This window comes from Bos javanicus, chromosome 20 (assembly GCF_032452875.1).
Source record: "Bos javanicus breed banteng chromosome 20, ARS-OSU_banteng_1.0, whole genome shotgun sequence".
NCBI classification, from domain to species: Eukaryota; Metazoa; Chordata; class Mammalia; order Artiodactyla; family Bovidae; genus Bos; species Bos javanicus.
Window position 1 is genome coordinate 33,947,579 of NC_083887.1, and position 27,917 is coordinate 33,975,495.

At 39.4% G+C, this 27,917-nt stretch overlaps 1 long non-coding RNA gene across 1 annotated transcript in view; it reads left to right on the forward strand.

Annotated features, from left to right (window-relative positions):
* Nucleotides 1–1,367: 1,367 nt before the first annotated feature.
* LOC133233649 (uncharacterized) overlaps nt 1,368–27,917 on the forward strand; it is a 265,658-nt gene continuing 239,108 nt past the window's right edge. The window contains exon 1 of the long non-coding RNA XR_009731793.1: nt 1,368–9,395. This is a non-coding gene — a long non-coding RNA (uncharacterized LOC133233649). The remainder of the gene's footprint in view (nt 9,396–27,917) is intronic.

A 27,917-nucleotide genomic window follows, 5' to 3' on the forward strand; every position in this document is an offset into this window, starting at 1 on the left:
AGCTGGGGGCAACTCTTTAGTTTCATTGCACAGGCTTCTAATTTCAGGGGCTTCTATTGTTTCAGGGCACAGGCTCTACACACAGACTTAAGTAATTGCAGCACTACGGCTCAGTGATTGTGGTGCTCAGGCTCAGTTGCTCTGCACCATAAAGAATCTTCCCAGACTAGGGATCAAACCCGCGTTCACCTGCATTGGCAGGGGGATCCCTATCTATCCACTGTCCCACCAGGGAAGTCCACACCACATTCTTCTTTGCTCAGAATACCATTTGCTAGTCATGGCCAAGGTTATTGAACTCTCACCATGTGGTAGTCTTCTTAAGCCTCACAGCAATCTCTAGTGGTAGTTTACTTCTATAGTTTCCCTTGTACAGATGAGGAAATTGAAGCTGAGAATATTAACTCTTGTAAGATCACACAACCAGCAGGGATGGGTCTGATTCTGACCCAGGCTATCCCACTTTAGACTCTATGCTCCAGTCTGCAATGTGTCTCCTTAGGCAGGAAAACTGGGGAAACATGCAAGCAAATAAATGTGAATGAGTAGGGCTGAATTGTTTTCATGGGATTATTTGAGAAACTGGTTGACTGCCATGATTTCAGAGCTGGTAGATAGAAATTTAGGGCCCTAAAAGATAAAGAACCTTTCCAGAATTCTTTATTTGCAGCTGGCGAAAGTAAGTTGCTTTGCCACATATTGCCCATTGCTTAACTTTCCAGAACTAAATGAATAGGCAATATTTATTCACTCGATTTCCTGAAGACTAAAATGATCCAAGATGTTTTGTTATCCCATATTATTTGGTATTTTGCTAACTACCACCTAATCTGTTGTGTATTTTGTGTTGGCCCTGAGTATTATCTATTTGGGTAATAAATGTGGTAGGAATAAATGAACTTTACTACTGAGATGTCCTACTGCCCACATAGGAGAATGTCATCTATGACTATATCATGACTGTTTCCTCAGTGGATGAATAAATATTCTTTAGACTCATAACTCCATTTATTCATCCCTTCTCATTCTACGTACTTATCATTGGTTTGCCTTTCCTTGATCATGTATTTCCTGTTTAGCCATGATGAAATTACTGCCTGTATTTCCTATTCAACCCTTGAAACTTAGATTTAATCTGTTAGAACAGTGTTTACATTTCCTGGTTGTTTTTCTCCTTCAGTTAACCCTGGATAATTATATATTTAGCCTTTGCCCAATGGAGAGGGTTGTGTGACATCCACCCCAGCTAAACTTGAAAGTTTTAATTTTCATTTTCTTATCTACCCATTGCTTTCAAAACAGATTTAGTCTGGACTAAATTTAGTCTGGACTAAATTTCTTTCCTAAATTCTAAGCTGGATAATATATCAAAATGTCATTCATCTTTGAACTCCAGAGGCTCAAAACCTACTTGGCAAGTGCTTAATAAATGTTTGGTAAATGAATGAGTGCAAGGTGGATTAAAGATTAGATTCTCAGGTAAAGCACTTCACATACAACTACCAGAGGGAACTTGCCTGTTCTTCAGTGTTTTGTTGTGCCTTGGAGGTCTACCATGGCACTGCATTCCGTATATTGTTTTATGATGTTGATTTGCATGGGTCTGTATTGTGCACTAGAGTTGTGTATCTGGTTATGTTTGGCAAATAGGAGGGATCTTTAAAGCACTTTCAGTGGCTAAAACATATTTCCATGACAACTCTTGTTAGCTTCCTTTATTTTTTTTGAGACCTGATCATAGACTAGCCTGTCATATCTCACATAGTTGAATTTTATACAACTTCTCTTTTCATGCATATAATTTGGTAATTTCTCTGTGCAAGTGGGAGAGCCAGCTTTATAGTTACTTGTATATAAGTGTATATAAGTGGGACAATTTTGAATATATATTTAGGAAATGTTGCTCATAAGAATAGAACTAAATCTCATGGATTTTACTGTCTGACACTTTTGAGCAATATTCAGGGGAAAAGTTAACCAAAATAGTTGACTGAATTGATTAATGAATTTTAATATAAATGTGCAGCTTATAGACACAACTTGACAGATCTAAAATTAATATACTAAGGTTGAAAAAATCTCTGCAGCAATAACTTCAGTGACTTATCCTTCCTTGACTAGAATCTTCTACATGGTTCTATGAAGGAAGTTAGTGTTCTTTCAGTATATATGAAAGTCACTCAGTTGTGTCTGATTCTTTGTGACCCCATGGAATTCTCCAGGCCAGAATACTGGAGTGGGTAGTCTTTCCTTTCTCCAAGGGATCTTCCCAATCCAGGGATCTAACTTGGGTCTCCCGCACTGCAGGCAGATTCTATACCAGCTGAGCCACAAGGGAAGCCCAAGAATACTGGAGTGGGTAGCCTATCCCTTCCCCAGGGGATCTTCCCGGCCCAGGAATCGAACTGGGTCTCCTGCCTTGCAGGTGGATTCTTTACCAACTGAGCTATCAAGGAAGCCTCCCTTTATCAGGGAAGCCCCCATGATAAAGTATCAGCATATAAGTGGGATTTATTTGTTCAGTGTTTATTGCTGTGCAAACCATTAGTAATGAGTTATAAAGATAATGGGCATGTTTTGTCAGCGGCTACTGAGCACTCAAGCTGCATCCTGGGTCCATGCAGATAAAATATTTTCTTCTATGTCTCTATGTTAATCTTGCACAGGATAAAAACTTTGGAATTAAGTACTCAAATAAACAGCTTCCATGCCAGCTGGAGTATAAAAAATATTGCCTGGGAATGTGAAATCTGAATTTTAGATTCTTTTCTGTACTAACAAGCTATATGATCTTTAGAACACTTTTTCACCTCAGACCTCCATTTACTTACCTGTTAAGTTAAAATAAAGGTTGAACTAAATAACCTCTCATGATGCTTCTAGCATGGACATGCAATGAGTCAAACCTAATTTACTTATATCCCTGAGTCTGGAAAAGTATTATCTTCTTGAGCAATGGAAAATTGAGCTACTCTTTATGTAGCAAAAGTGAACCTGAGGCTCTGCATTGCCTTTAATCCAATCAGTACACCCTGGATACTGGTTCCTGGGAGCATAAAAGATAAAGTAGTGAATAATGGTGCAATAACCACAGCAGTGTGATTAATGCTCAGTTACTAAGTTCCAGGCAGCATGCTGTTTTCAGGTATTTTCTTATTTGTTCTCACCATAATCCTGGGAGGTAGAATTTTACTTGTGAGAAAATTGAGGCCCAGAGCATTTATTAGTAATAGTTTGCTGAAGAGCTTGAGCCCAGTAATTGTCTGAACCAATATTCAAGTCCAAATTTTGCTTCATTGTAACATCCAATCTTGATCTCTAAGTTTCACCACCTCTATATGCGAAACTCACTCTCCTGATACTTAACAAATAGTTACTGTAAGGCACCAGATACCAGGCACTGTTCTAGAAAAGTTGATGGGGATAGATTACAAAACAGACAAAAGTTTCCTTTATGCAGCTTACATTCTGGCAAGAGAAGATAGTATCAGCAGATGTACTAAACAAATGTGTTACATGGTATTTTAGTAGGTGGTTAAGCCTGTGAAAAAGAAATCAAGCTGGCTGAAGGGAGGCGGAAATGTGTGTGAATGGCATGGGGGTGGGTTGCACTTTTGGTTTGGGTGATAAGGGTGGACATCTTTGGGATGATAAATTTTGATCCAGGACCTGAGGTGGGTGAGGAAATTGATTAAATGAATAACTGTTAGAAGAGCATTCTGGGAGGAGAGAACAGCAGGGTGCTCAGTGGAGAATGTGCCTGGGTTTAGCAGTTGGGTTATTTATGACAGAGGAAATAACCACAATAAACAGAATATTGAGAACCTAATTTAGACACTTCCATTCCTGCTCATGGTTATTTATATTATAAGCAGGTTGACTTTTTTTTCTTTCTTACCAGTATGTTCCATCCTGCTTACCCAGCAGTCTACTTGAAAAATCTCTTTCCCACAAGAGGTTTTTCAGTCTTCATTTTACTTTGCTCTAATGTAGCAGTTCTCAAAACTTTCTAATCTCCAGACATTTTATACTCTTAAAAGTTGTTGAGGACTCAGAGCTATTGTTTACATGGACTATATATATTGACATATACTATATTAGAAATTAAAACAGAAATGAAAAATATTGATTTGTTTAAAATAATAAACCTGTTGCATGTTAGTATAACGTTAGTATAACGTGTGTGCTCAGTCACTTAGTATAGTTCAGTTCAGTTCAGTTGCTCAGTCGTGTCCGACTCTTTGCGACCCCATGGACTGCAGCATGCCTGGTATCCCTGTCCATCACCAACTCCCAAACTTGCTTCAACTCATGTCCATAAAGTCGGTGATGCCATCCAAACATCTCATCCTCTATTGTCTCCTTCTCCTCCTGCCTTCAACCTTTTCTAGTATCAGGGTCTTTTCCAGTGAGTCAGTTCTTTGCATTAGGTGGCCAAAGTATTGGAGCTTCTGCTTCAGCACCAGTCCTTCCAATGAGTATTCAGGACTGATTTCTTTTAGGATAGAAATACTTCAACTTTAACATGGATCTAAGTCACCTGGGGATTGTGTTAAAATGCAGATTTCAGTTTCTTCCGTCCAGAGAGGGACCTGGGATTCTGTATTTCTTCCCAACTCCCAGGTGATGTTGCTGATGTTGATCTGCAGACCACACATTGAGTTGCAAGGATCTAGGTGTTAGATTGGGCTTCCTAAAGATGAGTTGACTCTGCACTTAGAGCTAATACAGCTCTACCCAGCACAGGCACGCCTGCTAAACCGTGTATCATCAGTTGATTAGGGACAGATAGAACCTTAAATAAAAACAGGGGCGGTGCCGGGCTCTCAGAGCAATCAAGGGGCCCTTATCAACCACCTGTTATGATGCCCAGTCTTTACCCAACCCTTTGCCTAAAACCTTTGGTGGCTTCCTAATGACCTAAAAACACAATTCAAACTTTTACCCTGCTTCATGAGACCCTTAATATCCTCTGTGGATGTCTTTCATCTTGACTTTGATCATTTCTCCTCATTCCCTGTGGCACAGTCACAGTGACAGCATTTCAGCTCCAGAAGGTCCTTGAATTCTTATTTTATTTGGTGATGGCCTGTCTAGTAGCTTTTCTCGTTGTTTGCTTGGGCTGCAGTAAAGATACAGGCTCCAAACAGAATTTTGTAAATAATTTGATGAAGCAATAAAGTTGTAGGAAACAGGAAATATTTGTGTGTGTGCTCCATTGCTCAGGTGTCCGACTCTTTGCGACCCCATGGGTTGTAGCCCACCAGGCTCCTCTGTCCGTGAATTTTCCAAGTAAGAATATGGAAGTGGGTTGCCATTCCCTTATCCAGGGTATCTTCCTGACCCAGGGATCAAACCTGAGTCTCCTGAATTGGCAGGCAGATTCTTTGCCAGTGAACCACCTGAAAAAAAACACCTGTTTGGTCAACAAATGTTTCTTGCATACCTACGAAGTACCAGGCAATTATTTTAGGCGTTTAAGTCCTGTCAATGAACACAACAGGGATTTCTACCTTCATGGAGCATAGACTCCTGAATGAGAGGCAAACAGTAAACAGTAAAAAGACTAAGTGAATCAGGTAGTGCTGGTTGTATGTAGTGTATGCTATGGAAAAGCAGAAGAGCAGAGCAAAGGTGTTGAGAAAGAGGGGTCCAGAAGGGAGAGAGGAGATGACAGCTGAGCAAAGACTGGAGGATGTGAGACATTATCTCACTCAGATGATACTGGTGCAAGGGTCTTCATGCCTGGCATGTGGGAAGCACAGGCAGGAGGCCCATTAGACAGGCCATCACTAATGAAAATAAGAATTCAAGGACCTTCTGGAGCTGAAACGCTGTCACTGTGAGTGTGCCACGGTGAATGAGGAGAGATGATCAAAATCAGGATCAAGGCCATGGTGATTGGAGCATAGAAAGTGGGCAAAGTGTCCAGCAGGTAAATGTGTATGTGTGTAGGGCAATCTATTTTAGATTTATATATATATATATGAATTTTGGATGGGGAAGATCTCCTGGAGAAGGAAATTACAACCCACTCTGGTATTTTTGCCTGGAGAATCCCATGGACAGAGGAGCCTGGCAGACTACAGTCCATGGGGTTGCAGAGTTGGATATGACTGGGCAACTTTCACACATTTCAAAAGTTAATTATTGAATAGGGAACCATTAAATGTTTCAAGCTTGTTTTCCCTGGCTTACGCTTTCTTAGAAATGTTAGGAAGAAAGGTGTTTCAATCTTCAAAATTTTATAATCTGCAAAAATTTTAAGTGATTTAAATTGTGTACTGACAGAAATTGAAGAGTGAAGTGAAAGAGGTTTTGCTAAGATGACCCAGTCACCGATATTTTTGTTTCCTGCTTGCAAAGCAGGGCAGAAAGAATCTAAATGAATATTTAACATATTTACTCACTTCCCCTTCCTCAAAGAGTGGCTTCTGTCTTGGCAGAATGGAGAAGTCACTTTGATAGAGCCTTAGGTTTCAGTCAAGGGGGAGTTGCCCTCTCTGATGCAGGAGGCTACTGCCCTAGTCTGCTGGGGATCTCTGCTGTCTCTGTGTGGTGGGCCATCCAGAGAGAAGAAATGCCCAGTGCTGTGTTGAATGGTACACAAATGCACCTTAGGACACTGAACCAGCAGCTTAAGCATCACCTGGAAACTTGATAGAAATGCAGATTCTCAGGTCTGGGGCTAAGGGGCAGTGGGTGCTAGCAGCCCACAGCATTTAAAAATGAATGTATGGCAAAACCAATACAATATTGTAAAGTAATTAACCTCTAATTAAAATTTTAAAAAAAGAAAAAAAAATGAATGAGGTTTCTATCCTTCCCTCTAGAACAGAGGTTCTCAACTCTGGCTACGCATTGGAAACCCTAAAGAATTTTAAACAGCAAAACAAAATGAACAACCATGCGATGGCCTCTGTACCAGAGATTCCAATTTAGTTAGTCTAGGGATAGGCCAAGGGCAAAGGCAGTTGTATTTTTAATTCACCCTGAGTGATTCTAACATGCAGGATCACTATGGTAGACCATATTTTTCTCAACCTCAACACTACTGACATTTTGAACTGGATAATTCTTGGTTGTGGGGAACTGTTCTATGAATTACGGGATGTTTAGCAGGGTCCCTGGCCTTTATATAGGAGATGTCCATAAAACCCCTGCTCTGTCTGATTTGTGACAACCAAAAATGTCTCTAGACATTGCCAGATGTCCCCAGGTAGGCACCATGGTCCTAGTTATGAACTGTTGCTCCATAGGAACAGTTCTCAACGTTTAGTGAAGAACTGCCAGTAAAATTATAATGCTCGTCTCATGTGTCATTCAAAAGTTTTTAGTACCCACATGAAAATAAGCAAAATAAAACCTTACACCCATCAGTATGGCTGTCATTAAAAAGATTGCAAATAACAAATATTGGTAAGGATATGGAGAAAGGAAACCCTATACACTGTTGGTGGGAATGTAAATTGGTACAGTCACTATGGAGAACAGTATGAAGGTTCCTAAAAAAACTAAAAATAGAACTACCATATGACCAGCAATTCCACTGTGAGCATGTACCCAAAGAAAACAAAAATACTAATTTGAAAAGATATAGGCACCCACTGTTCATAGCAGCATTATTTGCAATAGCCAAGATATAAAAGCAACCTAAGTGTCCATCAGCAGATAAATGGATAAATAAGTGATATATATATGTATATACATATATATTTATATATATAGGCATGCACACACACACACACACATATATACTACACACACACACATATACACCATGGAATATTACTTGGTCATGAAAAAATTATGAAATTTTGCGATTAATGACAACATTGATCTGGAGGAGATTATGCTTAGTGAAATAAGTCAGACAGAAAAAGACAAATACTATATATTATCACTTACATGTGGAATCTAAAAAATGAATGAATATAATAAACAGAAACAGACTCACAGATACAGAGAACAAACTAATGGTTACTATTGGGGAGAGAGATGAGGGAAGGGGCAAGATAGGGGTAGGAGATTAAGAGGTAGAAACTGCTGTGTATGAAATAAATAAGCTACAAGGACATAGTGTACAGCTCAAGAACATAGTCAGTATTTTATGATAATTGTAAATGGTCAGTCGTGTCTGACTTTTTTGACCCATGGAGTGTAGCCTGCCAGGCTCCTATATCCATGGAATTCTCCAGGCAAGAATACTGGAGTGAGTTGCCATTCCCTTCTCTGGGGGATCTTCCTGACCCAGGGATCAAACCTGTCCTCCTATATTGCAGGCAGATTCTTTACCATCTGAGCCATCAGGGAAGCCCTAAATGGAGTATAATCTATAAAAATTTTGAATTACCAAGTTGTACATCTAAAATTAATATAACATTGTAAATCAACTATAGCTAAATTAAAAAATTTAGTAGCCACATGAAAATAAATAAATATAAAGTGAAATTAATATTAATAACATTCCTGTTAAATGTTAATATTAATAACATTCTTAATAATATGTTGTTAATACAATAATATTAATACCATATTATTAATAATATTAATAACATTCCTGTTAAAATTCAGGTTCCAGTTTAATTGGTCAAGGGCAGGACCAGGGATTATGCATATCTTACAAGACCCAAGTTCTGCTGCTGGTCTACTAACCACTAGCCAGGTGATGCAGCTTCAGCATCACCTAGAAACTTGTTAGAAACACAAATTCTCAGGCCACATCCTATATAGTTAATTTAATCCAATATATTCAAAATAGTATTTCAACATGTATTTAGTGTAAGAATTATTAATAAGAAGTTTTACATTCTATTTTAAGTCCTTGAGATCTGGTGTGTGATGTACACTTAACACGTATTTCAACTCAGACTAGCTGCATTGAGTGTTCAGTAGCCTCAAAAGGTGGCCAGTGGCTACTGTGTTGGGGGTTAGTGTGCATTAGTATTACTTGAAGGGTTGGTTCAAATATCAACTGCTAGCCTCAGCCCCAGAACTTCTGTCTCAGTAAATTTAAGGTGGGGCCTGAGAATTTGTGTTTCTAACAAGTTTCTAGGTGATGCTGAAGCTGCTAATCTGGTGACCACACTTAGAGAATAACCCATAAAGAGAAACCCTAATGCCTTTATTCAAGAACGTGGTTTGTGGACCAGCAGCAGACCTTAGAATTTGTAAAACATGCATAATCCCTGGTCTCACCCTTGACCAACTAAACTGGAGCCTGCATTTTAACAGGAATGTACATTAAAGTTAGAACAGGAGGCTGCCCACAGTAAAGCCTCCCTTCACTGTGCCATGCTCTTCTGCAGGGGATCTTCCCAGCCCAGGGATCGAACCCAGGCCTCCCACATTGCAGGTGGATTCTTTACTGTCTGAGCCACCAGGGAAGTCCAATGGTGAGTCGCTATTACAGTGGCCTGTTTGTTTCCTTCTTAGAACTTTTCTCAGTTCTTTTCTTTATTTTCCCACTTGACTCAATACAGGGCATTTTTTTCCTACTAATCATTCTCCATCAAAGAACAAATACGATGTTTTGCACATCATAGGCATTTAAATATCTATGGGATTAACGATCCTATAAAAGGAGAGAAGGCTGGAGACAGTGATTAGGTGTATTCTTTGGCTTTAGAAATTTAAAGAGGAATGTGTTTGGAGATGAGTTGAATACTGGGATTCAGAAGCTAATTGCTGCCTAGAAGGTAAAATGATCCTTCCTGCCTGTGTCCAAGTAGTGTGGGCAACTCACATTAGAAATGCCTTATTGGGAAGCTTGTCAGATTCTTCTTCCTGGCAAGGTGGGGCCACATTCTCTTCCTTTTAGAGGAGTGGAAATGCTCTACCTGTTTGTGATGTCACACAGCACGTAGGAGGCGTTCCTGGAACATCCTTCAGGACTGCAAGTGCCTCTGGGGTATCCCTGATCACGTGGGCTTCCTCGAACTCTGCTGCCAGTTTGCATTCCAAAGGCATCACATTCAAACTGACTCAGTTCTAAATCATCAGAGGCCCAGTTGCAGAGTGGAAATTTGGTTTCCAAAGGGATGTTACTGATGTTACAGTGCCTGGCTAATATATGTGTGTGTGTGTGTGTGTATATATATATATATGTTTTTACATATAAAAATACTCTCTTCACTCTTGGATCAGTTTCATTTTTTTTAATATGCTTTTAATAATCAAAAATAGTTTCTCCATACTTCTTTTGGGTAAAAACAATTAACCTCTTCTCCTCCTCTGTTGGGATTTAGTATTGTGTGAATTAACCATAGGCTTTAACTGTGTATCTCTGTGTGCACAAACAACTTATATGTATACACACAGAAAAATGAAGTAATTCAGTGTTTACTTTCAGAGGAGGGCAAAAATAATAATAAAAAAAGCAGAAATGAACAATTTCATAATATTCTTTGCAATCTACTTCATTACCTCTTTTCTCACTCAGCTCCCTTTTCCTCATGCCAACCTTTTGAAAAAAATTAAGACTGTGGAAGAGTGAAATGTATATTCGGTGTTTTGTGTATGGATTTTATTTTATTTATTTATTTATTTTTTGTGTGTATGGATTTTAAACGGTGTTGACCAAAGTAATTATAGTAGGGCAGTGATTGCTTAGGGAGTATGGAGTGTTAGCTGGCTGAAATGACATCAAAACCTTCTTTGTTAATCTCACTGTGCTAAAGATGTACTGTGATGTTTTGTAGTTGAAGAGTGCATAATTTTAAGTGTGTAATTTGTTGTTTGTTTTCAATTTCAAACTATTTTTCTCTTAAATCTAAAAGGGGCTGATGGGGGAAGGTATGTACCATGTAATCACAGACACAACATAAGTGAATGCTTCATAGATGAGGCTTGTCTATGATTATGATGAAAAGAACTGATCTCTGAAACATGTATCAATAGATGAGAAAGTGTAGGTAAGATTTGCTCCAATTCACTCCATGAACTTGGCAATCTTGGAAACAGGCCATGACTCCAGACTTCTTCATAGTTTAATGGAAATACCTTTGCTTATGAAGCTTCTGTTACAAGTTACCTGATACAGCTCCAACAATCAGATCAGTAATTCTGCTCTGGTGCATTTGCTCTGACAGCCGTTTAGCCATTTAGCCACTCATCTCGGGAAACACCTTTGCTCTGGTTGTTTGGGTCAGTGTGCCAACCTCCTGACCGGTCTATGCTGTAGGCTAATCAGTGAGCATATGTCCTATTGGCCATTCATGGTGTAGCTTCAAAAGTGAAGTACAATTAAATAAATTTATATTTAAAAAAAAAGTGAAGTACTGTACTGGAGCAAGGGCTGGTGGTTATGCAGAGAAATAGAGAAGGAAAATAAAAGAGTCTTGTGGAATTACAAAGCAGGAAGTCAGCACACTAGTTACAAAGGGTGTTAGGAGAGGAGAATAAAGACTAAATTGAACCAAGGGCTGAAAACTCAGATGCTGATAGTGTTTAGTAAAAAATTATGGTAAAGGCAATGTTATTTGAGACTGTGCTGCCTTCATCCCCGTGGTAATCCTCCAAGACCCAACACAGATACTCCGCCCATTAAGTAAATGAGGAAGCTGAGGCAGGAGATATATAATGACATAACTGGTTCACTTAGGGCTGGGGATGAAGCGACAACCAGAATTTTGATTCTGAATTTTATTTGGAAGCTCAGGGATCTCAGGAATCTCATCTATAGTGTAATGGTCATGAGTAACTGTCAGTATTTAGGAGCAGCTCACAAACATTGGGCTTCCCTGGTGGCTCAGATGGTAAAGAATCCACGGCAATGCAGGAGACTTGGGTTCAATCCCTGGGTTGGGAAGATCCCCTGGAGAAGGGAACGGCAACCCACTCCAGTATTCTGGCCTGGAGAATTCCGTGCACAGAGGAGCCTGGCGGGCTACAGTCCACGGGGTCGCAAAGAGTCTGACACGACTGAGTGACTTTGACTTTTCACTCAAAAACATTCCCAAGAAAACACTCTTAACAGGAGAGTTGTGATGTGCAACATTTGTCCATCTCTTGCTGCCCTTTCAAAACAGGACAGTATAAACTGACTTCCTGGTTTAGGTCTTAGCTGCCTTTAAAAAAAAAAAAAATTTTATTTTTGGCTGTGCTGGGTTTTCATTACTGTGTGGGCTTTCTCTAGTTGCCGTGAGAGGGGGCTACTCTCAAATTGCAGTGCCGGGCCTTCTTATAGAGGTGGTTTCTCTTGTTGCGGAGCACGGACTCTAGGCATATGGGCTTCAGTAGTGGCGCACAGTCTTAGCTGCCCTGTGGAATGCGGGGTCTTCCCGGAGCAGGGATTGAACCAGTGTTCCCTGCATTGCAAGGCAGATCTTAACTGGACCACCAGGGAAACCCCTTGCTGCTGCTGCTGCTGCTAAGTCGCTTCAGTTGTGTCCGACTCTGTGCGACCCCATAGACAACAGCCCACCAGGCTCCCCTGTCCCTGGGATTCTCCAGGCAAGAACACTGGAGTGGGTTGCCATTTCCTTCTCCAATGCATGAAAGTGAACAGTGAAAGTGAAGTCGCTCAGTCGTGTCCGACTCTTTGCGACCCCATGGACTGCAGCCTACCAGGCTCCTCCATCCATGGGATTTTCCAGGCAAGAGTACTGGAGTGGGGTGCCATCGCCTTCTCCAATGGAAACCCCTTAGCTGCCTGTTATTTGAAATCATCAGTACACAGTTTTCATTGTGAAGGGAAATAGGCCTGATTGCTTCATGCAAGTACTTTGCAATTTAACTGCTTTGTGAATTTGTCTTCTGTATCTGCTGGCATCTTTTTTTAAAAAAAATTTTTTTTTAATTGAAGGAGAATTACTTTACAGAATTTTATTGTTTTATGTCAAACATCTGTTGATATCTTTTTAACTATCTGGTGTCTGGCAACCATAGAGACTTAAATATATTTCTTTTATTAATAAGACAGTTGCTATTACTTTTTCTTCAGTTTTCAAAATACTCTGTAAGCAATGATTTGGGGAAAAGACCAAATCTGTTAGTGGCGAAATTAGTCTATGATCAGGCTGAGAGCAAAGTGGACAGTATCACATAGATGTGTTTGAAGGGTGTGTCTTTGGTAAAAGAGATTAATGTGTCTGAAGCTTCTATAAAATGGTTTGCTCTCTAGGTTGTGTATTTTGTTACACAGGTATTTTTTGTTCTGGTTATCAGTAATTGGGGAAATGCTTACAGGGCTAAACCTGTAAAGTTTTGATCATATTGGGTGATGAGAATAAGAACAAATGGCAGCAGACCTTTAGCATATGCTGACTGGCTCAGAGGTACAGTCCACCCAGTCTGCTTATAACATTTACCCCAGGTCACCCTGCAGGCATCTAGTCTTCATCCTTCAGTCAGACTTCAAGGTAAAGGATGATTCCCAAGGGTCCTTAATTTCTCCATTCACAATCTATCAATAGATTCATCTTAAGCCAACTGATGTTTTTGGCCTGATGTTTTCAGCACCTCTAGGGGTAATAAGATCTGGGCTTTTACCACCTTTTAACTAAAGCAGTATTTTACAATTGAACTGACAGTTTTATTTGATTGGATTCTTTAGGCAATTCGGTCTGAATCTAACCTGGTTACAGAGCTTATGAGTCTGGTTCTGTGAGGGAGGCATAAGCAGACCCACCCAGCTAGTTGTGACTCCCAGGTAAAAGAATTTCTGAAGGAATGCAGTGTGTGTGTGTGTGTGTGTGTGTGTGTACTTGTGCTCTCCACCTGTAGGTCTTTATGTGGTAGTTATAAATAGGTACATAGATGCTGTTTTAGTCATGGACATGTTACATAAACTTAACAAACATAAAGCTGAATACCTAACTGTCATTAAATAATATTTTTTTCTGGGCTTCCTGGTAGGTCAACCGGTAAAGAATCTGTCTGCAATCCAGGAGACCCTGGTTTGATCCTTGGGTTGGGAAGATCCCCTGGAGAAGGGATGGGCTACCCTATCCAGTATTCTTGGGTTTCCCTGGTGGCTAAAGAATCTTCCTGTAATACAGGAGACACAGGTTTGATCCCTGGGTCAGGAAGGTCCCCCGAAAGAAGGGAAGGGCAACTCATTCCAGTATTCTTGCTTGGAGAATCCCAAGGATAAAGGTGCCTGACAGGCTACAGACCCCAGATATCTGGGGTTGCAAAGAGTTGGACATGACTAAGTGATTAAGCACGGCACAATGTTCTTCCCATGACCACACCTTGTAGAAGCCTAATATAGCACAGCTTCATAAAGAAATAGTTACCAGATTATGTCTTTAAGTGACTCATCACTTTTTGCTCACTTTTGAGGACAAAGTTTAAAGAAGTTTCTTAAAGAAACTTAAAGTGAGGGCAATTTGCTAATCTCATGGTAATTAAGAAAAATACAATTGATTGGCAGGCTCAAACTTTAGCATCTCAAATATGTTTGTAGGCAGTATAGCATGTAACGTTGACTCAGTCTTGTGTTTTACCTAAACTGTTAGAAGCAGAAAATAAGAGAGTTACATGACTGGGAAATATTTGCCATGAGTCATTTGTAGTAACGGTAATGACACAGATGTGCTCTTCTATGAGGTAATATTGGTGATGGGGGAGAGTGTGCATATTCTCTCCTGTGTCCCCAATTCCATTGCATAGTGTGGAATTTCCTAAACTCACATGATTTTCAGTATCATTTGGGGTATTTATTGGGCTTCCCTGGTGGCTCAGATGGTAAAGAATCCACCTGCAATGTGGGAGACCTGGGTTTGATCCCTGGGTTGAGAAGATCCCCTGGAGGAGGGCATGTCAATCCACTCCACTATTCTTGCCTGGAGAATTCCCATGAAAAGAAGAGCCTGGAAGGCTACAGTCCATGGGGTCGCAAAGAGCTGGACACGGCTGAGCAACTAAGCACAGTACAGGGGTATTTATCACATCTTTGGGCCTCCCCACAGAAAACAGAACTGAAATTTTCAGTAGTAGGATCTGGGGATATTTTTTTTTTTTTAATTAAGAATCTCAGATTATTCTGATTGTTCAGGGAATTTTTACCTTGATGGATACTGTAAGTACCTCTTTGGCTGTCTTTAATTACAGTCAGAATTTTCATATTTTAATTTTTTTTTACCTTATTTATTTTTTCCTCTTTTAAAGTTTCATTGAGAAATAATTGATATATATCACATAATATTTTCAAGTACATCTATCTTAGTTTTGTCTGTAAGGTCAGTAGGGCAAGAATTGCTACCATAGATATGGTGCTATCAAAGCTAACAATTCTTAAAGTTTTGTTTGATAACAGTACCAGTACTCTTGCCTGGAAAATCCCATGGACGGAGGAGCCTGGTAGGCCGCAGTCCATGGGTTCGCAAAGAGTCGGACACAACTACGCAACTTCACTTTCACTCTTCACTTTCATGCATTGGAGAAGGAAATGGCAACCCACTCCAGTGTTCTTGCCTGGAGAATCCTAGGGATGGGGGAGCCTGGTGGGCTGCCGTCTATGGGGTCGAACAGAGTCAGACACGACTGAAGCAACTTAGCAGCAGCAGTTAAAGGTTTTGAGGTGGGAATTCCCTGGTTGTCCAGTGGTTAGGACTCTGCACTTCCATTGCAGGGTCATGAGTTCGATTCCTTGTAGAGGACTAAGATCCTGCATGCTGCAATGCAGCCAAAAAACAAAGAGAACAATTTGAGGAGTGATGAGGGCTGGTTAACTGTTTCTCAGAAAGGATAAGGCCAAAATGTAATGAAACTGATGATTGTCTGTGATATATATGGACACTTGCTAGAAAATTAGGCACAAAATGGGTCTTAAAGCCTGATAAAACTCCAGTACTACTATCTGGGACTATCTTTGGAGGCTCTGTAAGCACACTTCATAAGAAAGAAATACTTGAGGCACTTGTAGCAACATTCAGATGTTGGATTTTGTGTCCTTCTAAACTATTGGTACTGTTCCTTGGAACTTGGGGTAAAGGCCCCAGTGGATTCTTACATACTATTAAGGCAAAGATAGAGAGTATCTCTAAAATATTTTAGCCAATCCACATGTCTTAAATGCTGTTGATTTCACCAGTGAGGTTTTTCAATTCTAGTATTGTTCTTGCTAATTTTCAAGTCACTAGAAATGCCTTTTGTTATTTTCTAAATATGCTGCTTCTTTGCCTGGATGACTTTTATGCTATGCTACTGGGCAACTCCTATTTATTCCTTAAAGTGTCAGTTCAAGCACCATCTCTTTTTTGAAGTATTTTCAGGTCCCTTAGGACTTTGCTTCTCACAGTCTGTTCCATGGACCAGCATAATCAGCGTCACTTGGGAGCTTGTTAGAAATGCAGATTCTACATCCCTTTCAAGACTTACTGACACAGAGTCTTCATTTTAACAGGATTCCTGGTACATTGGAAGCACAATAAAGATTCATAAACACTATTCTAGAAGTTCGGTGCTCCTCAGTTTTGTCTCCTAATATAGCATAAAACTGATCATGGCTCTATTACTTACCACATTGAATTGCATAATTAATTTTTGCCCATTCTTCCAGTTCAGTCATCAACTGTTACTCATTTCTGCACTCCTAATCACCTGGCACTTCTTGAATGTTTAATTCATGTTGAGTGAGTGAATAAGCAGACTTGCCCATAGCAAAATTAGTTGTTCAGAGCTCCATGCAGAATTTTTTAGATTTCATTTGACATTTCTTCTAACACACTCAAAGTCAGAATGAATAGAAGACCAGCTTTCTAGGGCTATAGTTGGGAAAGAAGTGGATGCTGGACATAGGAGCCAGGTAGGTTTCTATCCCAACTCACCCAAGAGATGAGAGACATTTCTAGCTGTAGAAATGGCTAACTGTAACATAGATTTTCATTGAGACTTCTGTCTTAACTATATAATTTTGCTAAAACCCATATCCCACTTTTATTTTTAGACTCACTGAGATAAATGGTAGAATCAGTGTCTAGTGTTCTGAGTGGGGCAGGAAGGCATTGAGACATAGTAGGCAGCAAGCACATATCCTGAATTTAAAATCGTTTTTAAGTGGGAGGATAGATTCACAAAATCTAACCTGAAGTTTATATTAGGAAATTAGTGTAAGGCAGGGAAGAGTGGTAATAGAGGTCTTATAAAAATAAAGACTGGTCTAAATCCAGGGCTCTGGGCACTTAACACCTGGGCAGTACTGGTTTTACATCTTTCTCTCTCAGCCACATCTCTTTTGGGGTTAACTAAAGGCCTAATACTTTGGCCACCTGATGCAAAGAACTGACTCCTTGGAAAAGACCCTGATGCTGGGCAAGATTGAATGCAGGAGAGAAGGGGACGACAGAGGATGAGATGGTTGGATCACATCACCGACTTGATGGACATGAGTTTGAGCAAGCTTTGGGAGTTGGTGATAGACAAGGGAAGCCTGGCGTGCTGCAGTCCGTGGGGTCACAAGGAGTTGGACATGACTGAGCGACTGAGCTGAACTGAAAGGCCTCGTGGGGTTTCCCAGGTGGTGCTACTGGTATAGAATCCATCTGCCAGTGCAGGAAACCTGAGAGATGCAGGTTTGATCCCTGGGTCAGGAAGATTCTCTGTAGAAGGGCTTGGCAACCCTCTCCAGTATTCTTGCCTGGAGAATCCCATGGACAGAGGAGCCTGGCATGCTACAGTCTATAGGATCACACAGAGTCGGACACAACGGATGCGACTTAGCTTGCAAAGGCCTAATAGTGGCTAACGGTGGACAGAGGGCTTGGGGTTGGTATTACCACAGTAGTGCAGAACAGTTTTGGTACCTCCCCAGAATTCAGTGGAATGAGGTAGAATAATGTCTGACCTATAATTTAGAAGAAAATATTTTTCTCTATGTACTTTGGTTGGTCCTTAAGAGCAGTTATTACAACTCTGGGTTGGCGGTGGGGGATATAGAGTAGGGAAGGAGTTTCAAAGCTAGTCAAGGCCTTTGGCCTAAGGCAGGAGATTGACAATAGATTGCCTAGGGAAGCCAGCAGGTGATACATAAATTGAAACTGGGGTAGAGCATGGGATGCCATGAAGAGCAAATGCCTTGTTTGAAGGGTCAGCCCCGACTGGTAGTGTCATGTGGGAATCTGGACTTCTGTCCCCTGAGTGCTTTGGGTCCCTTTTTGTCCCTTTAAAAACCACAGATACTTTGATAGAAACAAAAGCACTGGAAACAATAAGCTGTTTAGGCCTTGTCATAGCTGACATGAAATCAATCATTTTACTCTCACCACCTTCTAACTCACCAAAATCAAAAGCAAACAAGCATAAGTGAAACCAAATGAAAGATGAAGAAGACATCCATCTCCATAGATGGCATTGATTGCCTACTAAGTTATTCAGTTAAGAAATCTGGTAGTCTTTTTTTTTACTTTTTTTTTCTCCCTCAGACTTTACATTTTATGACTATTCAGGGCCAATTGAAATTTTACCCATTAAACACCCACAGTTCATATCCTTCTTTCTCCATCTCTGTGGCCACGTTGAGTTCAGTCACTCAGTCGTGTCCGACTCTTTGTGACCCCATGGACTGCAACACACCAGGCTTTCCTGTCCATCACCAACTCCCGGAACTTGCTCATACCCATGTGCGTCGAGTCGGTGATGCCATCCAACTATCTCATGCTCTTCTCCTCCTTTAGGTCCTATTATATTTTGCCTGGATTATTTCAAAGGTTTCCCTTTGGGTCTTTCTAACTGATTTCATGAGGAAACAACACAAACAGACTATATACGTTTTCTTCCAGGATTAGGTTGGTGGCTAGGGCCTGTGTCTGAATACACAGGTGGGGCTAACCCTAACCCTTTTCACCTGGGATGGACTAGGCACGAGACTAGAATGTTTTAGGCAGAAGGTGGATCTGCTGGAGTAATTCCCAATACCATAATTAGAACAAAGGAGGACACACATCAAAGCTAGCTGGGAAGTCTCTTCTTCTAATTTCCATAGGTTGGCATTGACCGTATATCCATGTAATTAGGAAAGTAAGGTCACAAACTAGTCAAGTTTCTGAAAAATTGTACGAGAATGTGATGAAATGGATTAGGTGATGATTGCTTTGCACCGTGTGTATCACCAGCCCCAGTGGGCTATTAGAAAGTTAAATGTCCATTTGTTAGGTGGCTTTCAGATCCGTAGATCAAATAACTGCTTTTAGGTAAAACATGAGACTGGAGAGAAAGTGATCTTCTCAAGGTTAGGCTTCCTCTGGAAGTTGGAAAGTTAACCTGCAAAGTACCTTCTGGAAGTCTACATTTTCCAGCTCTGATTTAGAGTCATCCCAGCAGGACCACAGTCACAGACACCAATTTTCCTAATGCTAATTTGAAGGGAAATGAATGATTACAAAACTATTAACTGGATTCTATCAAAGATTTTAAAAAAAGAAGGACTCAGTTGGGAAATGTCCTCTAACTTCAGCCAGAAGGCATTATAGTTAGACTGCTAGCTTACTATCTATGAGATCTCAGAGAAGCTACTTATTCATCATAGCCCTTCATCCCCTTATCTGTACAATGGGAAAGTAACATCACCTACCCCAAATCTTGTGGTAAAAATTAATAAGGACATACATAAATACCTTAGCAAAATGGTCAGCATACTTCATTATACTCATTCCTCAATGAAAGTTTATCTCTACCTCTCTGGTGGCTCAGATGGTAGAGAATCCACATGCAGTGCAGGAGACCTGGGTTCATTTCCTGGCTCTGGAAGATACACTGGAGGCAGGAATGGTTACCCACTCAAGTATTCTTGCCTGGAGAATTCTATGGACAGAGGAGTAAGTTTTTGAGGACCTGGGGCATGGCGCAGATGGTAAAGAACCTGTGTGCAATGCAGGAGACCTAGGTTCAATCCCTGGGTTGGGAAGATCCCTTGGAGAAGAAAATGGCAACTCACTCCAGTATCCTTGCCCGGAGAATCTCATGGGCAGAGGAGCCCAGTCCGTGGGGTCACAAAGAGTCAGACATGACTTAGTGACTAACCCTTTCACCTTTTACCCACCTGTATTGATGTAGTTATTTTTAAACATACAGTCATTCCTTTATATTCACAGAGGATTGATTTCCAATACCAAATGCTGAAATTTGCAGATGCTTAAGGTTTTTTTTTTTTTTTAACATAAAATGGCTAAAAGCTTTTGTCTCACTCACCTCGTTTAGCCAGAAAGTTTCCCTGCCACAAGTAACTCACGTCACCAGTTTCTTGAATATCTTACTAGACAAAAATTGATGCATCTGCCAACAAAAACAAAATGGCATTTCCCCCCTGATTGCTTTAGAAAGTGTTTTTATATCTAGATTTTCCATCTATACTGATACAAAGAATTATTATTGTTTTTGTAGGGACCTGAGGTCCTTGCCACTTTGATATGTATATGTTTATTGTAGTTTTTCTAAGACCTTACCTAAAATTTATCTTACATCCAGGCTGTAGCACTATGAGACATATTTTATGGCTCTAGTATTTGTGCCAAACATTACCTTGTTTTATATTGAATTTCTATGGCAGTTCAATATGGTTAAGCCCAGATGACAAAGAACTTTCTGTGCTTAATTAAATTGACTGGTACATGTGCACCCTGATGTAAATATATTTTCCTTACAAAGAATATTCTGCCCTTTGCAAGACATAGGAAGTCTGAAATTAGCTCTGGTTTTTTTAATGAGTTTCAAAAACTGGTCCCTGAAATAAGGCAGCAAAATACCATGGTGGAACTGGGTTCTGAAAGGATAGTTTTTAGGAACATCCTTCTTCTTTATTCACTCTTTCTAGATTATGTGTAATTTTTCCAAACTATAAAGAGTAACTGACTATTGAGAAGTTAATGGCAAACTCTAACCAGGACAGCTTCCAAAAAAGTCTTAGGAGATTGGGAAAGCCTAATTGTTCCTTTGAATCACACACCCTTCACAGGGCCACAGTCACTCTGCTAGCAGATTTTGCTGTAGCAATATGAAACTGTATAGGTGCCCTACCTAGACTGCATTGCCAGCTGGTGCACTTCCTGCTCCAACACCCTGGGTACGTTAAGTGCTGCGGTTTGCTGCTGCGTGCTTCTCTAGAGAAGTGCCCTGAGTCAAATAGGAACTATGTCATGGGAGGTTATATTCCCAGCCCTAAGGAGCAGTTCTCAGCGAGTGAGGAACTGACAGAGGGATTTCTTTTTTTTTTTTTTAATTATTGTAATCGGAGGATAATTACTTTACAGTATTGTGGTATTTTTGCCTATACATCAACATGAATTGACCATAGGTATATATATGTCCCCCCCATCCTGAACCCCCTTCCTCCCTCCCTCCCTACCCTATCTGTCTAGGTTGTCACAGGGCACCAGCTTTGGGTGCCCTGCTTCATGCATCAAACTTGCACTGGTCATCTATTTTACATATGGTAATGTGTGTGTTTCTGTGCCGTTCTCTCAAATCATTCCACCCTTGCTTTCTCCCACTGAGTCCAAAAGTCTGTTCCTTATGCCTGTGTCTCCTTTTCTGCCCTGCATGTAGGATCGTCAGTACCATCCTTCTAGATTCCATCTATATGCTTTAATAGACAGTGTTAGTCTTTCTCTTTCTGACTTACTTCACTCTGTATAATAGACTCTAGGTTCATTCCCCTCATTAGAACTGACTCAAATGTCTCCTTTTTTATAGCTGAGTAATATTCCATTGTGTATATGTATCACAATTTCCTTATCCATTCATCTGCCGATGGACATCTAGGTTGCTTCCATGTCCTAGCTATTGTAAATAGTGCTGCAATGAACTTTGGGGTACATGTGACACAGGTATTCTTAAACCCAGTCCTCTTACCCAAAGGTGGAATAACTTTGAACCACTCAGGCTCCAGCACTTGCTGTGGGATCTGGCTGAAGCTAGACTCCAGCTGAACCCTCATCAGTGTTTAAACATGGAGAGAAAGCTTGAGAGGATGAAGGTGGGGAGAAGGGAGCAGATGTTAGAGACCTCACTTAGAATAGGATGGTTCTGCAACCAACATGACAAAGATCTACTGAGAACGAATGAATGCTCCTTGCCCAGTCTGCTTCAACTCCAATCTTCTGAAGTTGATCCTAGCAAGGCCCACTGCATTAGTCATAGTGGGCACTGTCCACAGAAATTGTTCTTTACACCATAAGACTCTTGATGATTTTCCTGTACACATATGACTCAAGTTCAGTGATGAAATTAAAATACTGTTTTTTCTCTTCCTTTCACTTTTGTCTAAAATTCAGTAAGAAGAATTGAAAGAAGGGGTCACCAGCAGCAATAGGAAGACAGGGCACCTGTTTTCTTCCTAATCTTTCTTTTAAGGTCCTCACTTCCTGTTCACAAGCAGACTAGTCCCTGTGCTTTAGTCCAAGCTATTTATATGCTCTGTTTTTTTAAAGCCATAACATCTGGAACCATGGGAAGGAAGTGCAGGTAAACAAGCTTTAAGCAACTTGATCAAATACACATAATTTGGCATAGCTTTAGAAACAGCCTGTTTCCTGACTCCCCATGTGTGCCCTCAGCTTTGGATGCTGAAAGAGGGAGGGCAAATATTTTTAGCATTTAATGCCTAAATAGAAAAAAAGACATTCAATATGGGATTCATTTATCAGTTGAAAAGGAATCAAAGTCATAAGATCATCTCCAATTCAAATACCGAGAAATGCTGGGTATAATACAACAATCATTCTTTAAAATGCATGGCTGAACTTATAAGAAGATAGAATATGAAGAAATTATTAGAAAAATATCCATATAAGAAAAATAGTACTGTGCCTCCTCTAATCTCTCCTGAAGGACAGGTTAAGAAACGTGGAGGAAAGAAAAGATCTAACATACATATGTCAAGACAGTATAAGAGGGGATGGAAGAGATAGAATATTTAATAGCCAGGCTTGATTGTAAGAAGTATATGTAATTAAAAGGAACATACCTATGATAAGCACAAAGAAACATTGAAAATCAAATATATATATATATACATATATATATTTCAGACAAGTGTTAAAAAAAGTATCAGTTGAAATCTATAATATTTTTAGAGAAATATCTATAATATTTTATTATAAAAATCTATAATATTTTTAGAGAAAATAAACTTTAAGGCAAAAGCATTATTAAGGGTTAAAGTGATTACTTCATAATGATGAAATATATATTTCAACAAAAGAATATAACAATATTAAATCTGTAGGCATCCAATGACATAAAATTAAAATATATAAAACAAAAATCAACAAAAGTGCAAGGAAAAATTGACAAAATCTTCAGAAATGTCTCAGAGATCTTATGTAATGCAATTTAGAGAGGCTTTGAGGACTTGAACATCTGATTTTTATAAATAATAAGACTTAGATATAGAAAGAGATAAAGAAAATATGAGAGAGGAAAATTTATAGATCGGTCTCATTCATGAACAGAGATTTAAAAATCCCGAATAAAGTATTCATAAATAAAAATAGGAATGTGTATGTTATACATTATGTGCATGTGTATGTGTATGCCTGGAGAATTCCGTGGACAGAGGAGCCTGTCAGGCTACAATCTATGGGGTCCCCAAGAGTCGCACATGACTGACTAACACTTTCACATATATGTATGTTAATATACACATATACATACTCAACCATCCAGGTAAGACTAATGGAGTGGGTTGCCATGCCCTCCTGCAGGGGATCTTCCCAACCCAGGGATTTAACCTGAAGGAGGGCATGGCAACCCACTCCAGTATTCCCGCCTGGAGAATCCCCATGGACAGAGGAGCCTGGTGGGCTACAGACCATGGAGTTGCAAAGAGTTGGACATGACTGAGCACAGCACACATAAACATATACATTATATATAAATATAAAATAATACACATATACTTAAATACCTATTGACCAAGTTAGATTTATCCACAAGTTCTAAAACAAAAATTATTGACTTCCCCAATGGATCAGCAGGTAAAGAATCTTCCTGCAATGCATGAGATACAGGAGATGCAGGTTCCATCCCTGGGTTGGGAAGATCCCCTGTAGAAGGAAATGGCAACCCACTACAGTATTCTTGCCTGGGAAATCCCATAGACAGAGGAACCTGACAGGTTACAGTCCAAAGGGTCACAAAGAGTTAGACAGGACTGAGCACATAAGCACACACAAACTATATTATTTCTGATGACACATCAGAAGCATTCCCCTGAAAATTAGGAGTAAAATAATAGTGTTTGCCAATAATGTATGATTTCATCTCTATATCATAGGTCTTAGCCTGTGTCCAAGGAAGGAAAAAAATAACATTTGCAAGGACTGAAAAGAAATAAAACAATGTTTTTTATAACATACAATTGTCCACATAAAAAATTCAAGAGTATCTTTTAAAATCTAATTGCTGGATTTGTACAAGAAAATCATTTCCAGGACTATACACTAACCATGTGCACTTATGAATTAACTGGCTGGAGCTGATCATTATTCACTCCCTGGAGCTGTAGCAAAGCAGCCCTTACTGCAGATCAAGGGGACTCATTACTATCAGAACACAAAAGCAGGTTCTGTTAATAGGGAAATGGGCTAGACAGTGTGTTGGGCAGACAAAAAACAGTGTCTGCTATACTTTTCAAAAATTATCTGTGTAGATAATCAAGTTTTATGTGTTTTTTGTGTGCTTGAAAAGATGCTTAATCTCTAATTGTTGGTTGTAGATATTCTATGCACTCAGAGAATGAATCATATATGTCCATTCTATAAAATTTCTAAATTTTCATGTTCAACCTCATGCAGTGCTAACTTCTGGAGTGCTTGATCTATTCAGTTTCTAAGAGTTAGAACATCTAATGCTAAAACATCGATAGTGTAGCTTATCAATTAAATTTGCATTTACTATGTACTGTGTTTACTGAAATACTTGGATGTATTCCTACCATTTTTTCCCCATTTTTTCATTGTTGTTGCTTTATGCCTTTTTACTTTCTTGTTTCTGTTTTATCCTTCACATTTTGGGAAATTGCACAGTCTACTACTTCAGTGATTCTCTTAAATTTTTAGTATATATACTTAACCAAAGTTTGAAGTTAAATAAGTGTCTTTATTTTTCTCCAAAATAATACAAAGATTTTAGAATGATTACATTCCAATGCAGAAGATGAGGTTAGATCCCTGGGTCAGGAAGATCCCCTGGAGAAGAAAATGGCAACCTACTCCAGTATTCTTGCCTGGGAAATACCATGCACAGAGGAGCCTGGAAGACAGTCCATGGGGTCACAAAGAATCAGACATGACTGAGTGGCTAAACAACAAACAACAAGTCTCTCTTCTCTCTGGACTTCCCAGGTGGCTCAGTTAGTAAAGAATCCACCTGCAATGCAGGAGACATGAGTTCGATCCCTGGGTTGGGAAGATCCCCTGGAGGAGGAAATGGCAGCCCAATCCAGTATTCTTGCTGGGATAATCACATGAACAGAGGACTCTGGCGGGCTATAGTCCATGGGGTCTCAAAAAGTAAGATATTACTGAGCAACAGAGCACACAGTATCTACTCTTCTATAGTCTATGTTATATAGTACTTTATTTCCAACTCGTTGTTTTAACCCTCTTATTTCAAATTAATAATTTTAACCATCAGTTTTTATTAAGATTTACTAATTTTATTTTTCAAATTATAATTTTATTTCCTCACTGTTGCTTCTTGTAGATTATTTCTTTATTAGAGGTTCAATTTCCTTTTTGCAGAAGTGTTCTTCCACTAATTCTTTTAGCTAGAGTCTGAAAAGAGAGCTTCTTTTCTCCCTTGAACCAGAAGTTTACTTTTCAACTTTTGAATGATTGTTTAGTTGGAAATACAGCTTGAGATTGACAGTTATTTTTCTCTTGGCACACTTTACTAGTTGTCTCTTTGACTTTTTGTTGGTGTGAAATCTCTTGTACATCTAATTTTTGTGTCCATTTTTGTTGTCTTTAAGATTTCCTTTACTGCAGTTTCTTTTAGTATTTGATATTTTGCACCTATTTATTAATACTTATTTTATTAGTCATGTTTCTATATAAGAAAATTTATCAGTCATGATCTCTTTGAATATTTTAACTTCACTATTATCTATATGCTCTCCTTGAAAAACTTGAGCTTGAGTTTTTCTTCTCTTGTTCTGCTTCTTAATCTTTCATGTTTTACATCTTGTTATTTTCTTCTGATATATATTTGACAATTTTTTTACATGTATTTTCTAGTTTGCTCTTTCTGTGTTCAGCTGGAAGTCAGCTATTTTACCTGTCCTAGGTTAAACTTTTCTGTGTGTGCAAACGTGTGTATGTGATATGTATTATTCACACAGAAAGGTATGCCAACCATGTATAGCAATAACATAAAATACATGTACTCTCCACCCAGGTAACAAAATCAAATATTACGAATACCTTAAACTCCTGTGTGCCTCTCTCCAATAATCTACCAACCACCAGGTACCATTGCCCTGAATTTTTGTTAGCTATATATATATTAGTTCTGGACAAGCAGAACTGATAGGATGTATATGTATAAATATATAAAGAAGAATTGGCTTATGCTTATGTGATTATGGAGGCTGACAAGTTCAAAATCTGTAGCATAGGTGAGCAGACCAGAGACCCAAGGAGTAACCTGTGTTGCAGGTCAAGTTTGATGGCTCTCAGGATGGAGACCCAGGGAAGAGTTACTGTTTAAGTGCAAAGTGAGTCAGCTAGCAGAATTCTTTCTTGCTCATCTCAGGTCACTATTTTGTTTTATTCAGGCTTTCAATGGGTTAAATGAGGCCTATTCACATTATTGAGGGTATTCAAAGTCTACTGTTCATCTCGTCAACAAAAATATCCTTATGGAAACATTCAGAATAATGTTTGATTAAATATCTGGGCACTGTGGTCCAGCCAAGTGGACACTTAAAACTAAGCATCACAGGTCTACCCCTTGTCAACCTGGCATCCAGACACATCTCCTTAAACTACACTTAATCTCCAAATAAAGATGGTAGCAATTATACCTAACATGAAAATGCTGTTCTGTACACAACTGAAAATGCATTAACACTTTCCTCGTAAGAGGATACATAATTCCTATGTGATATTTACCCTTTTCCTTTACATTCTGTAAGTTAAAAATGATGATTTAAAGTTAATAATATTAAATGACATCATGGAAAGTCAATATATTTTTGTTACATGGTTAAGAAATAAAAGAGGAAAACTAACACACAAACATATTCATAACAAAAAAAGGATGATATACTTATTACAGTTATAGTCTTAATTTCATAACTGGTCATGTGGTCGTAGCTGGTATTTAGTACTACCTTCTACAGTTCATGGGGTTGCAAAGAGTCAGACACGACTGAGTGACTTCATTTCACTTCACTTCTTTCACTACCCACTCCATATTCCCATTCCCCTCAGTAAACACCTCAACTGATCATAAATCTTAACTTGGCAGGATGATCTCAACTTCATTCCTGAAGGATCTTTCTGGATTAGGTTGTCATGTTTTTCCACTGACTTTAATCATGGGTTCTCCTGTATTCTGGACATAACAAATTCTTCCTTCTCTCCACTATACAGTATCAATCCAAGTTTTCCTTGGTAAGCAAGAGTATTCATTCCAGCCAGTAGAGTAATTCTTTTCTTTGCCTGTTGATTTAGGAATGAGGAGTCCAAAGTGGCTGCTTGGCAGTCTTAACTTCTAGTTTAATGGAATCATTGTGTTTCCTGGTGGGAGCATTTTCCTCCCTTTGGAAGTAAGATCTCTGAGCCAGCAGAACATAAAGTTGTGGGGAACAGGAGGCAAAACTTTTGTTGCTGGGTCACTAGAGGTATTAGTGAATGATACCCCTTCCATTTCCACCCCTTGATTCCTGATCCATGAATTTTTGTTATGGAAGAAACAGAACCATATACTGGATACTGATTCAGAGCATATGTCACTTCCTGGAGAACCTT